The sequence below is a fragment of the Mustela nivalis genome (genome assembly GCF_964662115.1).
Source record: "Mustela nivalis genome assembly, chromosome: 9".
NCBI classification, from domain to species: Eukaryota; Metazoa; Chordata; class Mammalia; order Carnivora; family Mustelidae; genus Mustela; species Mustela nivalis.
Window position 1 is genome coordinate 31,660,730 of NC_139028.1, and position 14,875 is coordinate 31,675,604.

At 34.8% G+C, this 14,875-nt stretch overlaps 1 protein-coding gene across 5 annotated transcripts in view; it reads right to left on the reverse strand.

Moving 5' to 3' along the window:
* The window catches only part of ARHGAP32 (Rho GTPase activating protein 32), a gene marked incomplete at its 5' end in the record, with an annotated part of 299,813 nt that overhangs the window by 171,670 nt on the left and 113,268 nt on the right, over positions 1–14,875 (reverse strand). The window contains one exon of one of the 5 annotated variants that reach the window (XM_082683942.1): positions 11,746–11,915. The exons of the other annotated variants lie outside the window; for them this stretch is intronic. The remainder of the gene's footprint in view (positions 1–11,745; positions 11,916–14,875) is intronic. 5 annotated transcript variants of the gene reach the window in all.

Genomic DNA, 14,875 nt, shown 5'->3' on the forward strand with positions numbered 1-14,875 from the left:
ATCTGTTTCTAGCTTACTCTTTTGTCTGCCACAGTTTTCAGATATGATTTTTTAATTCTAGTGACAGCTTTCAGCTGCATGATTTTAAAAACAAACAGGATCAGAAAGGTCTTCATATTCTGCACAAAATAAACAGCAAATCCAATTATCTATCGTAAAAAAAATTTACAATATATTACCTATGGTTTGTAACAGAAAAACTGAGTTATTATAGCCAATGCCACAGAGTGCAATAGGGAGGAAAAAACAGGATGAGAAGTTAAAATGACTTAAGAGGAGATTTGCAAGGATGTATATGTAATAGAATACTATTCAGCCATAAAAAAGAATGAAATCCTTCCATTGGCAACAACATGGATGGATCTTGATGGGCATTATATTAAGTGAAATAAGTCAGAATGAGAAAGACAAATACAAATGATCTCACTTATATGTAAAATCTAAAAAACAAAACAAACTCAAAAAATAAAAACAAACAAAAAAAAAAACCAAACTCATAAATACAGAGAACAGACTGGCCTTTTCGGGTGCAGGGGTAAGGGATAAACTCTAACTCTAGACTCTTAAAAAATATGCAGTGAAATTGATCATGTAAATGACAATTCAGGTTGATAATATCCTAGATGAATACTGTACAACTTAAAAATTATGATAAACAAAAAAAAATTATGATAAACAATATCTTTTTAACGACAAAATGAAAATATTTTCCAGTAGTCATTCAACTGAAAAGACTTTATCACATAATATTTTGCAACAACTTAGATCATCTTAATTTGCTAAAATAGTATGTAACAATATTCTCTCGATTTTTATGAAATTTGTGTACCAAAATTTACCTGACATAAAGAAGTTTGCTGTGCTTAAATTCCCATTAAAATTTTTAATAAAGTGGGTTTTCATTATTTATTCTGTAAATTATTCATATATTCACTTAAAAAGGGTTATAGCACATAGACACACAGCAGAAGAAAAGACCAGTGAACTTAAGAAGTAGCAAGAAAACAACGCACAAAAAATTGTTTGCTTTTTAGTTTTTGTGTGTGAAAGAAAAAGACCATAAAAAAAAGTCTCACGGACATATGCAACAACATAAAGCCATTAAACATACATGTAACTGGAAAAAAATCAAAACCGTACATGTCACTGAAGTCAAAAAAGGAGAGGAAAATGCCTTCTCTGGGGATGGTGATAGGGGGATTAAGAAGGAGAAGAGGAATAGAAAAAACATTTAAAAAAATGGATTAAAAATTTACAAATTTTATGATGATTATGAACACACTGATCCAGAAAATTTCATAAATAAAAAGTCTGATAAACACTTAGGAAATTACACAGGGCCTATTATAATCATATGGCTAAAAAGCACTGATAAAAAGAAAATCTTAATAGCTGCCAAAGGGGAAAAAAAAGAATATACATTACATTCACAGGAATAAATAGAATAAAAGCAGAACATTTGGACTAAGCACTTTTAGTTGCTTTCTTAAATAAGTGTAACACAGAATTCTATATCCAACAAAATTTATTTCAAAAAAAGAATATGAAGTTTCCAGCCTCTTCCACTATTTATAATAAAAATTCTGGAGATAACAAAATGAGATAAAATATAAACATGCAATTACTTTAGAGCTCTAGAAAATTTAACGAGGCAGGTAGATTTGGAAGCACACTCGAAAGCTGAAGAGTGATTAATAAAGTGGCAGGGTGCCCCTCATTTTCCCCCACTCTGTTACCTCCTGGATTGACCCAAGGACAGGCTGAATCAGGAGGTAAGTATAGGTAGGGTCAGCAAAACTCTCATAATCCAACTTTCTGGCCAAAGGACTTGAAAACTGCCCCCTGAATGTGGGGGGAAAGAGTCAAGAGATTTTTTTTCCCTCATTGATCTCTTCCAGACTGGCCCAAGAACAGACCTGACACCATTTCAGCTTTAGCATGGGCACATAAGATCCTAAGTGAAAACCCATTCTTCTGAATAGAAAAACAATTTTAAAAGGACCCTGTTATATAAAGATTGTAGAGATAATTTCCTATTTTTTTTATTTTTTTTTTTCCTCACTACTTAGACCTACCAGTAGCCCCCTCGGGAAAAAATATGTGCAATACTAGAGGCTAAAACTCGGAGAACGCCACCCTTCCAGTCCAAGAAACCAGAAAAAGCATCCTTTCAGAGCACTGTGTGTGAAATCCCTAATTAAAATAAGATGTAGCAAAGGCTGTAAAACTGAACTGATGCCAAAACTACCACCTAAGGAAGTCCAGAAAGAAAGCTCAGTCTGAACCCAACTAGGCTGATGCCTGACAGGACCAAAAAAAAAAAAAAAAGTCAACATTCTCTAGAGGATGTTAGTGGAGCCAGTCTCACAAAACAACATTCAAAATGTCCCTGATGCAACCCAAAATTACTAGATACATCAAAACCAGTAAAATATGGGCAATTCCCAAGGGAAAAGACAATCAAGAAATGCCAACTGTGAAATGAAACAGATGCTAGAATTACCAAAGACTTTAAAACATAAAGAGAATAAACACACTGCATTAGATATTGAAACCAATGGAAAGACAAAAATTCCTTGAGGAAAACCGTAAACCACACTAAAAGATCAAATAAAAATTTCAAAACTGAAAAATGTAATATCTAAAATAAAAAACTCTGACTTGACTCAAGAGCAGAATGGAAATAAGAGAGAAAGTCAGTGGAACCTAACAGACAAAAAGAAACTATGCTCTGAGGAGCATATATTTAAAATGTTTTAAAAGACTGAAAAATATGAACAGACCCATAGATACCTACTGAGAAGAAACACTGTTACAGAAAAGAAAAAACCTATTTGAACTAATAACTCTCCTTCATGAAAATATAACAAATATGTTGAAGGATACATGTTTACAGATTCAAGATCAACAAAAATAAACAGACAAACAAAAAGAAAACCACAAAACAACACATAATCAAGCTGTTTACAACCAATATAAAAGAAGTGTCCTGAGAGCTACCAGAGAAAAAAAGACCTATTACATATAAAGTAATAAGAATTGAAATGGCTGGATTTCTCATTAGAAACCCAGAAGACCAAAAGACAGTGGAACAACATTTATAAAATGCTGAAAGAACTCTCAATACAGAAAACTACATCAAATGAAAATATCCTTCAGAAAGGACATAAAAATAAGGTCATAGTCAGATTTTTAAAAATTAAGAGAATCTGTTACCAGTGGAGGGGCTCTAAAAGAAATGCTAACAAAAACTCTTCATGTAGAAGGAAAAATGATATCAGAGTAAAACATGGGTCTTCTCATACAAAGGAAGAGCAATAGAAATAATAAATAATAATAAAATAATAATAAATATATAATATTTATATATTATATATAATATATATAATATATAATAATAATAAATAATAAATGAGTAAGAGATTGTTAACCTCCTCTTAAGTTCTTTAAAATATACATGCCAGTTGAAAAGCAAAAATTGTAATACTGATCAATGAATGCAGATGTAATGCTTATAAAAACTGTAATATTAACGGAGAAAGATAAAGGGACCTACATGGAGGCAAGGTTTCTACATTCTGCTTGAAGTGTAAAACAATAATTACAAATAGACTATAAAAAGTTTGTTATAGGGGCGCCTGGGTGGCTCAGTGGGTTAAGCCGCTGCCTTCGGCTCAGGTCATGATCTCAGGGTCCTGGGATCGAGTCCCGCATCGGGCTCTCTGCTCAGCAGGGAGCCTGCTTCCCTCTCTCTCTCTCTGCCGGCCTCTCCATCTACTTGTGATTTCTCTCTGTCAAATAAATAAATAAATAAAATCTTTAAAAAAAAAAAAAAAAAAAAAGTTTGTTATATGAGGGGCGCCTGGGTGGCTCAGGCATTAAGCATCTGCCTTGGGGTCAGGTCATGATCCCAGGTCTTGGGATCGACGCCTGTATCAGGCTCTCTGCTCAGCGGGAAGTCTGCTTCCCCCTCTCTCTCTCTTTGCCTGCATTTCTGCCTACTTGTGATCTCTCTCTCTCAAATAAATAAATAAAATCTTTTAAAAAAAAGTTTAAAAAGGATACCAATAATAGATTAAAAAGAAAACACCATAATGAGGCAGATCCCAGGAATGCAAGACTGGTTTAATACCTGGAAAGAAGCCCAATGTTTTGGGTTTGAATTTATTTCAGGAATACTAAGCATGGTTTAATAACAGAAAATCTATTATTATAATTATTTCAAATAGTAGTAATGCAAAGCAACAGACCTCAAATAGGATATATCCTCCTAGAGATAAAAGGGAACAACATATTTTCACTAATACTTGCATTATTATTTGGAAACTATTAAAAGTAGAAGATGAAAGCGAATAAGTAATTGCTAATGTCATTAAAAACAAAGGTTTTTCAGCATAAGAGATACAAACATAAATCAAAGAAGTTATGTAGAAGCCCTTATCATTTCCCTTTTTTTGGTGGTGGGGGGTTTTGACTAAGGCTGCTAGACAAATGCAGAAGGTACACTGAGGGGCGCCTGGGTGGCTCAGTGGGTTAAAGGCTCTGCCTTCGGCTCAGGTTATGCTCCCAGGGTCCTGGGATTGAGCCCCACATTGGGATCTCTGCCCAGCAGGAAGCCTGCTTCCCTCTCTCTCTCTGTCTGCCTCTCTGCCTACTTGTGATCTCTGTCTGTCAAATAAATAAATAAAATCTTAAAAAAAAAAAAAAAGGTACACTGAAACTTAACTATAGCCAGCATATAGCCGAGTCTTCTGTGATATACCCGTGGATAGAATTTTAAAATGGTAATTCAATATTAATACAGTTAGACATTTGGAGCTGATTCAAAACTCAAAAAATGTTAAATGTCAATTATATGGCAAATCCCTATGCAAAAGGAAGGAGGCAGCAGATACAGGGCTCTTTTATTCCTAGATTTCTCAAAATTTTTATAAAAGATAAATGAAAACATATATTTATCAAATATATAGACAGAAGAGAACTAGAAGGAATATGAACACTCTGAGTGACAAAAGTTGAAGAGATTTTAACACACTGCAAAGACAAACTAAAATCACTTTAGAGTTCATCAAAGACAAAAATTAAAGCCCCAAAATGATTTTCAAAACTCAATTTCATAGTATGATGGGGGGGGGGCGGTGCATGCTGTTTGACAAGAATTCATGTAACAAGATCTAAAGCCTGTACTTGACCACAAGCTAACTATAAGCCAAAGTATATCTTCACTGGCAACAAGCTAGGGCAGTTTGAAAAGATGTGGCATCCATAACAAGGACAGTCAGTATTTGTTTCTCCTTAATCTGAACCAGTTAAACCACATAAGGGAACAGTTCATCCATTTCAGGAAAACATTATTTGATCCTAAAAACATACAAAAATAGGAACTGGCAATGTTTTATCCTCTCTGTTTTACTGCTCCCTAACCCAGAAAAATATTCCACCATCCCTGCCACTGGTACAGATCTTCAAAGAATTTTTCAAATGCCTGTTATCCTGATCCCAAATCCAAGTAAAGCTCTCCCATGACTGTGTAACTGAAGTGATTTAGTGTAACACACGGTGTCCCGATCTAGAAGCATAAAGCTAGCTACTTCTAAAGTCAGTCCCAACGCAATGCCCATCCCTTTTGTTAAATCCATGTGTGTGACTATCTTCTCCCAAAGTCTAGAAAATCCATCTTAACAGATACCAGCAGAATACTAAAAGGTATTACAGATTTTTAACTTAGGAAAAAAAATAGGGTATGAAAAAGTGTTTAACATAAAATCAGAGGACTAAAAGAAATCTCATTCAGCCATTCTATTGAAGAGGAAACTGAAACCAATGAAGAAACAACATGCCACACTAAATTAGTCATAGCAAGTAAACTGAATTTTTATTACAAAACAAAAAACAAAAAACATTTAATATAGGCAAATGGAAGAAAAAAAACGTTCAAAGACAATTGATTTTTTAAATGAAAAATTATGAGAAACAACTTTTATTCTCTCAAAATATGAAAGACCAAAAATTTTTAAGACTGAAAAGATAGGGCACAAAAGATACTAAACATTGCTGTTTAGAAAACAAATTAATGAAACTCCTAATAAGTAATGTGAGATCTTCATATTCTTTAGATAAGTTAGTTCCTCATAAGACAATAGTAAAAAGAAAAAACAAAATTCATCATAAAGATATTCATTGAAGTGAAAAATATAAAGCAAATTCGAGGTCCTAATAATTAACAAAACATCAAATAATACTTCCTATATTATAGGATATTATTTAGTCCTTAAATTTCTTTGTTAAGAGTTTTCATTTACACCAATTATAACACATGATACACATAAGTTTTGTCCCAGGCAATCATAAAAACATTTATAGTTTTATATCTCCTGGAATATTTGTAATTTCCATCAGGTAAGGTATCCCAGGAGTTAACTATATCATGAAGCATATATAATAGAGAAAAACTATGCAACACTGTGGTAAGCAACAGTCTAAAGAAGGCGCCCTACCCACCCCCCAAACTCCTGTCAAGATTCCTACCTCCTGGTCATTCAAACACAAAGCTAGGGAATGATGGGAAGAGATTTTTTTGGATGTAATCCAAGTCCCGGGTCAGTTGATCTTAAAATAATTGTCTGAATGGGCCTAATCTAATCACAAAAACATCCCCCAGCAGCAGTCAACAAGGACACTAGGACCTCAGACCTAGAAACTAAAACTCTGCCCACAACCTAAATGAGGTAGGAAGCAGATTCTTCACTCTTGAGATGAGCGCCCAACCCAGCCAACACCTTGGCTTCTGCCTTTTAAGACCCTAAGCAGAAAACCCAGTTCAGCCTGCCCAAACTTGTGACCTACAGAACTGTACAACAAATTAATATTGTTTTAAGTCTCTACATTTGTGATGATTTCTCATGTAGCAATAAAAACAAATAGTAATAATGTGGTAATTTCTCACACAGCAATAAAAAATGAATACTAATAATGTATAATATTATTATATTATTATAATAATATTAATAATGAATACTAATACTAAAATACAAATACTAATAATACTAATAATCTCCCTCCGTCCCTCCCCTCAGCCGGCACACTATCTCTGTCTCAAATAGATAAATAAAATCTTTTAAAAAAATGAACAAAACTCTCCCTCACTTTTCCCAGGACTGTGATGCAAAGCCTCAGGAGCTTCTGCTTTCCAGCACTCCCAGTCTCCACTAAATGCGCTGACTTCAGTACTCTCCCAAGACTCCTGCTGCCAAGCCCTGGGAAGAAAGTGGTTTCTGCAGGTGGAGTTGGTAGCCAGTGGGAGGTACACCAATCTGACTCAGTATTAACAGCCTTCTCTCCTTTCTCCCTTGCAACCCATACTTCAGTGTGCACACCACAAACAGTTCCATACTCATTTTGCAGCTCTCAAGACCCTCATTTGGGGCACCTGGCTGGTTCAGTCCATTAAGCATCTGCCTTTGGCTCAGGCCATTGTCTCAAGGTTCTGTGCTCAGGTCATGATCTCAGAGTTCTGGGACTGAGCCCTGAGTCAGGCTCCCTGCTCAGAAGGGAATCTGTTTTTCCCTCTTCCTCTGCCCCTACTGCCCCCTGTCAACTTGTGCTCACACACTCTCTCTCTCAAATAAACAAAATCTTTAAAAAAAAAAAAAAAAGTCCCTCACTCATTTCTCCTACAAAGAGGAAAAAATTCTTTTCCCTCTCCAGGCAATACTTTTTATTCCCCTTTCACAGGGACACCTGTCAGATCAGTCAGATCTCTCCCTTCCAGTGAACCAGCCAACCCTTTTACCTATGACACCTTTCATAATGCACAATGGGCAAGAGCCATTTTTCCCTTCACTGCAGCACCTTAATAATAAGGCAGAATGCATATATAAGAAAAAGATACAAAACTATATACTGTTTCTAAGTATAAAATTACATTTCCAGACATGATGAGGGAAAGAGAATATATTAACAGAGCAATATTCTCTGAAAGTAACAATTTGGAGAAATTTGTAGAAGAAAATTGTGTTTATATGGGTGTTAAGTTAGAAACTCTTCTGCATTGTAAGATGACATGAAGGAAATACACCAAAACGATCCCACCAGTGTGGGAAATGGGATTATGGGTGAGTCATTCTTTTTTTTCTCACTCTTCTGTATTTTCTATATAAGGATGTTTTGTTTCTATAAAGGAAGAGAGCTTTACTGAGAAAAAGTGAGAGGGGAAGAGAAAAAGCAAGCAAGCTAGCTATCTTCTTCCACCTCTGCACATTACCTACCTTATAGCAACCATATGCAAATGCATAACGACTCATAATTAAATGAGATTAGATACTTAATATAATTCCAATAGGCAAAACTAGGTACTCATATTTACAAGCAATTTGGGAAAGAATAAGAGTAAAAACATAGTTATAATGAGATATACCCATGTTCTACTAATAAAATGGATTTTTTTTATCACTGAGCTAAGATCATGAGTTGATCATGAGTTAATGTGGTAGGAGCTAGAACCACTGTGGAGAAACATCTCAAAGCAGAAAAAGAAGGAGAAATAACTGGTCTTCTCCCCTTTTCCTGCCCTCCAATCTTCTACCAGTACCTCCCACTGGCCAAGCCTACCCAGAAGCCTGCTGGTAAGAGAGCCTAGGAAATGCAGTTTGCAGGGATTCACCTCCTGCAATAGAGAACAACAGAGAAGGGCAGGAAATCTCAAACCCAGCTTCATGATATTAATTACTAAATGATGAAGCTATCATTGTATTCATATATAATTCTAGTAATGAAATATAAATTATTTTATATAAAATCTCATTTTCACAAGGCAGAAAAAATGTACACAAAGGTACATACACACACATGCACATTCCTAATAAGCTGAATAAGCAAGACTGTAATATTAAATCTATACTGGGCATAAAGGCAAACTATTCAAAATGAGTAGTTACTTAAGAGCAACAAAGGTAGATATGAAATTGTTACAGAAAATCAACAATAATATCACCAAATAAGCATTCACAAAGGACATCAAAATGCAATCAGCACAGAATATACTATTATCAAAATGGCCCCAAAACATCCCTTTCTTCAAGGAACAAAAAAATCCTAATATAACATATGTGAAGAGAAAGGAAGCCTAGATCAAAACCTTCTTTATGTACAAGGCTAGGAAAAAGCATGTAAAAATAACTCAGGGGGGAAAAATGGTAACTTTTTGCCACTCTTCACTTTCTTCCTTTGACAGACTCAAATATTATTTATTCTATTTTTTTATTATTTGTATTCAGAATTTGAGGGAGAGCACAACAGCTTTAGATTAAGGTTATAAATGATGTTTTTCCATAACGATGATGAAAAATAACACTTCTGCTTAAATATAGTAGTAAAGGGAAAAATATTTGGCCTCTTACATAGGAAAAGAAAATCACAGGAGCTATCTCTATGTTGGTAGAACTGTATACATATACAGATAGTCACCGACTTGAGATGGTTTCACGTAATGACTTTTTGACTTTACAATGGTACAAAGGAATGCACATTCAAAAAGCACTATACTCTTAAGTTTTGAATTTTGACTTTTTCCTGCACTTGCGATATACAGTAACATACTTTCTAGTGATGCTGGGCAGTAGCAGTGAGCCACAGCTCGTAGCCAACAATGGGACCGTGTGGAAAAGCTATGATTCTGCACCCATACAACCATTCCGTATTTCACTTTCAGTAAAATGCCATACAATAAATCCACTGAGATATCCAACACTTTATTATAAAAAAGGCTTTGTGGTAAATAATTTTGCCCAACTATAGGCTAATGTAAGTATTCTGAGCATGTTTAAGATAGACTAGGCTAAGCTATAACATTTAGTAGGTTAGAAGTATCAAATGCATTTTCAACATAAATGCATTTTCAACTTAAAGTATTTTCAACATACAATTGGCTTATCAGGACGTCACCCCATCATAAGCCAAGGATGATTTATACAGATACATATGCATTACCCTATACATAACTGAAAAATCAAGATTTGAATATGAAATCCATTCTGTCAAGAAAGGCAAATGGGGCTGCCAGTGTCCATACTCAACCATAGTTTCACCATAAGACACACATGGAACAAATCTCTGAAGTGAAGCATGTTTATAGAAACTATTGAATTTTAATTGATCTAAGTATTATTCCCCTTCTTACAAAGGAACAAAAGACAATAAGGGGGAAAGTAATAATAATTATCCCAATACTACAGAAAAGCTAAATCTGTTAAATCTATCATATATTATGTTGAACAATATCACTAAAATGATGTAGGAAAATCTAAAAACAGTATACTATTACCTTTATAAGGACTTTATTTAGGTAAATTACTGCTAGTCTTCAGTGCTGCTAGAAAATGATACTTGTATATTTCTACATTTGAATTTTATTCACCAGATCTACTAATAAAAATTTGCATGTAATATTTAAATATGTATTATAGCTCTTTCTGAAATAAGACAGGGTATGAATAAATGAAGAGCAGAAGGGAAGAAAGAACCACAAATGTGGGAGACACTTCACTGGGAAACTTCTATTAAAGAAAAAAACAGCAAGATTCTAGATTATCCATGATACTTCAGTTGAGATCTGTTAAGAATCATTACTCTTCCAATTTTATGTTTTATGTACTTTCTCCCTGAGTGTTTCCTAAGTTAAAAAAATTTTTTGAAAAGCTATCTAATAAATTGCTTCAGTAAAAGTAATATCCAGATCACTTAATGCCTTAAGTAGCACAATATTTGGAAAGTACAATTGACCCTTAACACAGGATTAAAGGACACTGACCCCTTGCACACTTAAAAATGGAGTATAGCTTTTGACACCCCAAAAATTTAACTACTAATAGCCTACTACTGACCAGAAGCTTTAACGATAGCATAAATTGTCAATTAACACACACTTTGCATGTTATATGTGTTATATACTGTATTCTTACAATAAAGGAAGCTAGGGGAAAATACATTATAAAGAAAATCACAGGGAAGAGAAGATATATTTACAGTACCATACTGTATTTACCCAAGAAAATGCACATATAAGTGGATCTGCGCAGTTCAAACCTGTGTTGTCAACAGTAGTTTTCAGTTGAATAATTAACAACAAAATACCCAGTTTGAGTCAGTTCAACAGTTCAAAAGATTTTAGGCTTAACCTTATAAAACTGCCAATTTTGAGCTTGTTTAACCTATAAAACTAACAATTTCCTATGGCTCACCTAATATATATCTCAGAACTCTCAGCAGTATGTTAATTATCTTCAATAATTAATGCCACTTGATTCATGCCAGAGAATTCCCACAATCTTCAGCCAGAAAAGGATGCACCATGGAATGTGGTGGGCTTGGAGTTGCTTATTGAAGAGTTCTGAATATATCTGGCAGGAATTCAAAACCTGGGCTTTGCATATTAATCAATGGTTGCATTTGTGATTATTCAGAAAGCAAAACTAAACAAGACATTCAGTTTTTGAAGACTGGGACATGATAAACATTTTCAGTTTCTCTGAGTTATAAGTAAAATTCACCCAACAGTCAAAAATGCGTTGTTAAATATCATGCAGTAACAAGGGAGCTAGACATTCATTTAAAGAACATTTGCAAAGACTTCTTATTTCTTTTATTCAAACTGCAGGTTTTTTACAGCTCAATGGGTAAAAAGAACCAGTCTAAGTACCAAACAGAGGGGACAACTATTAATAAAGGAGCAATAAACAAAATACACACCTCCTCCAAAATTTACCTCTTCCTCAAGATTATTCAGGAAGAAATAATCCAGCTGTTTTAATCAGTCCTCGTTCCTCTTTAGAAAGTAGGCAACAGACGGGGGAAATGGTCCAATACAAACGGTACTTTTGAAAAGTCTAAGAAAAATGTACCAATGGTCTCACTTTTATCTTAAAAAGGGGAGAGAAGAGAAAAAAAAAAGAGAGAGAATAGAAAAATAAAAGAAAAGGAAAAAGAAAAGAAAGAAGAAAATTCATATTAACATCTAACAAATGAGATAATAAAGCAGGAAAATTCAGTGGTTCTACTAGTCCAGAGAATGACAATTTCATTCATTCAAAAAAATATTTTCTAAGAATTCATTATACCAGACACAAGGGATGAAACGGTAAACAGAAGAGACAAAGTCCCTGTACTCAATTTCCATTATAATCTAATGGAAAAGAAAGATAATAATGACACAAATTACATTTACTATGGAGAAAGTGAAAGCCAGTAAAAAAGGCAGAGAGGAAGGCAGGGCTTTCTTCTAAGAGGGTGAGTAAAGGCAGAACTTGACTGGAATATTTGAAGAGACCAGAAGGGAGGAGCCGGGCAAGCTTTGCAGATCACTTAAGGAAGGCACTTTCCAGGAGAAAAGAACACAAATGCAAAGGCTCTGAACTGAGAGAATACTTGGCATATTTGAGAAAGAGTGAGGAGGCCACATGACTGGAGCAAAATGATTTACAACAAATCCAAGGACTCTGAACTTGAGTGACTGGAACGAAGTTAGTATTACTAACATAAACCGTCAAGTTAAAAGGAAGAAACTCATTTTTGGGAGGACGAAAGCTGAGATTTAGTGAACCTCTACAGGTCACAGTTTCTACAGGACCTTCCAGTGGGGAATGAATTTTTACAGAACTAGAGATGGGGACATGGAAGTCATCGATAGAGAGATGATGGCCCAATCTGCAGGAACAGTAAAGAAGTAGAAGAAACAAGCATAAAGAAACAAAATACAGACCCCAAGGGTATGCCTGCATTTAGCAGGTGGGAAGAAGAGAGGCAGAGGAAAAGAGCCAGCCAACCTTACAGGAACACTGTGGCTGTGATTACATGTGTGAGAGAGAGAAAGTATGTGGATATGGGAGAGAGCACACGTGTATGCACGTGAGCCAAGCACACGCATGTGTGTTTAGGGGAAACGGAAAGGGGAAGGCATGTGCAGAGGAACACACACATGTTAACAACATTGAGCATTAACTTGTTATCTTCCCTTGTAAAATTTTTGATATTTTGGAAATTCAACATTTGCAACTTGTTTTAATTTTCAGAACTCCAGTTGTTAGCATCTAAGAGCATTTTCACCAAGGTCCACTGTATTTATTTTATTATTAACAACTTCTTTACTAGATACAATATGACCTGCTTTAGCCATAAGCCTTGAACATGCTAATTTTAATGGGAAAAAAAAAAAACCCTCAAGTGAGAAACTGTTCCAGAAACAAAACAAAACAAAAAAAACCCTTGAGAATTAACAGGATCCATTCTGAGAATACTGATATAATCAATACTAAAAATAAAATATACAATAAAACATTAAGGAGTATGATGTAAAGTGGTTAAAATATTCAGAACTGGTTAAAGATTCTTTCTTCAGGTTTTTTATCTTATCTAAGATCCTAACTTTTTTCACTAAATGATTTCACTGCTAATTAATTGCAAATAAATATTTCACTTAAAAATTAAGAGAAACTGTAGTTTTTTATTAGATTTTTAAATAATATTTATATTATATTTTGTTATACATTTATGAAGAGTAATAAATAAACCATAAATCACAAAAGGATAGGGTGCTACTGAAGGGTTTATTGTTTAAATTTTAAAATGATTTAGAACAGATCAATTATCAGTAAGGAAAGTGAACCAGTAATCAAAAACCTCCCAACAAATAAAATTTCGTATCAGACAGCTTCACTACTGCATTCTACCAAACATTTAAGGACGAATTAATACCAACCCTTCTTCAATTATTCCAAAATATAAGACAGAACATTCTCATACTTATTATAAAAGGCCAGCATTATCTTGATATCAAAAGCAGACAAGGACACTACAAGAAAAGTAAATTACAGGGGCACCTGAATGGCTCAGTCAGTTAAGCATCGTTTCAGCTCAGGTCATGATCTCAGGGTCATGAGATCAGGCCCTGTTTCTCACTCAGTGTTAGTTCACTTGAGATTCTCTCTCACATTCTCCCTTTGCCCCCCCACACACACTCTAATAAATACATACTTAAAAAGTTATTTATGGAACAACATCCCTGATGAACATAGAAGCAAAATCCTCAACAAAATATTAAGCAAACTGAATCCAACAGTACATTAGAAGGATCCCACACCATGGTCAAGTGTGATTCATACAGGGATCAAAGGATGGTTCAATATCCACAAATCAATCAATGTCCATACCACATTAACAAAATGAAGGATAAAAATCATATCAGTATCTCACTAGATACAGAAAAAGCATCTCACAAAATTCAACATCCATTTATGAGAAAAACTCTCAATCTAGATGATATACAGGGAATGTACCTCAACATAAGGGCCCTATTTGACAAGCCCATAGCTAATATCATACTCAATGATGAAAAGCTAAAAGCTCTTCCTCTAAGATCAGGAACAAGACAAGGATGCCCACTTTCAACATGTTTATTCAGAAAAGTACTGGAAATCCTACAGGGAGCAATTAAGCAAGAAAAAGAAATAAAAGGCCTACAAATCAGAAAGGAAGAAGTAAAACTGTAACTATTTCTATACGACATATTACATAAATAACCCTAAAGACTCCAACAAAATATTGTCAGAACTGGAGCACCTGGGTGGCTCCGTCATTAAGCATCTGCCTTCAGCTTGGGTCATGATCCCAGGGTCCTGGGATCGAGCCCCGCATCAAGCCCCACATCAAGCCCCTCATCGAGCCTGGCATCAGGCTCCCTGCTCAGAGGGAAGGCCTGCTTCTCCCTCTCCCACTCCCTGCTTGTGTTTCCTCTCTCGCTGTCCCTCTCTTTCTCTCTGTGAAATAAAGTATAAAGTCTTAAAAAAAAAAAAAAACCACTGTCAGAACTAATAAACAAATGCAG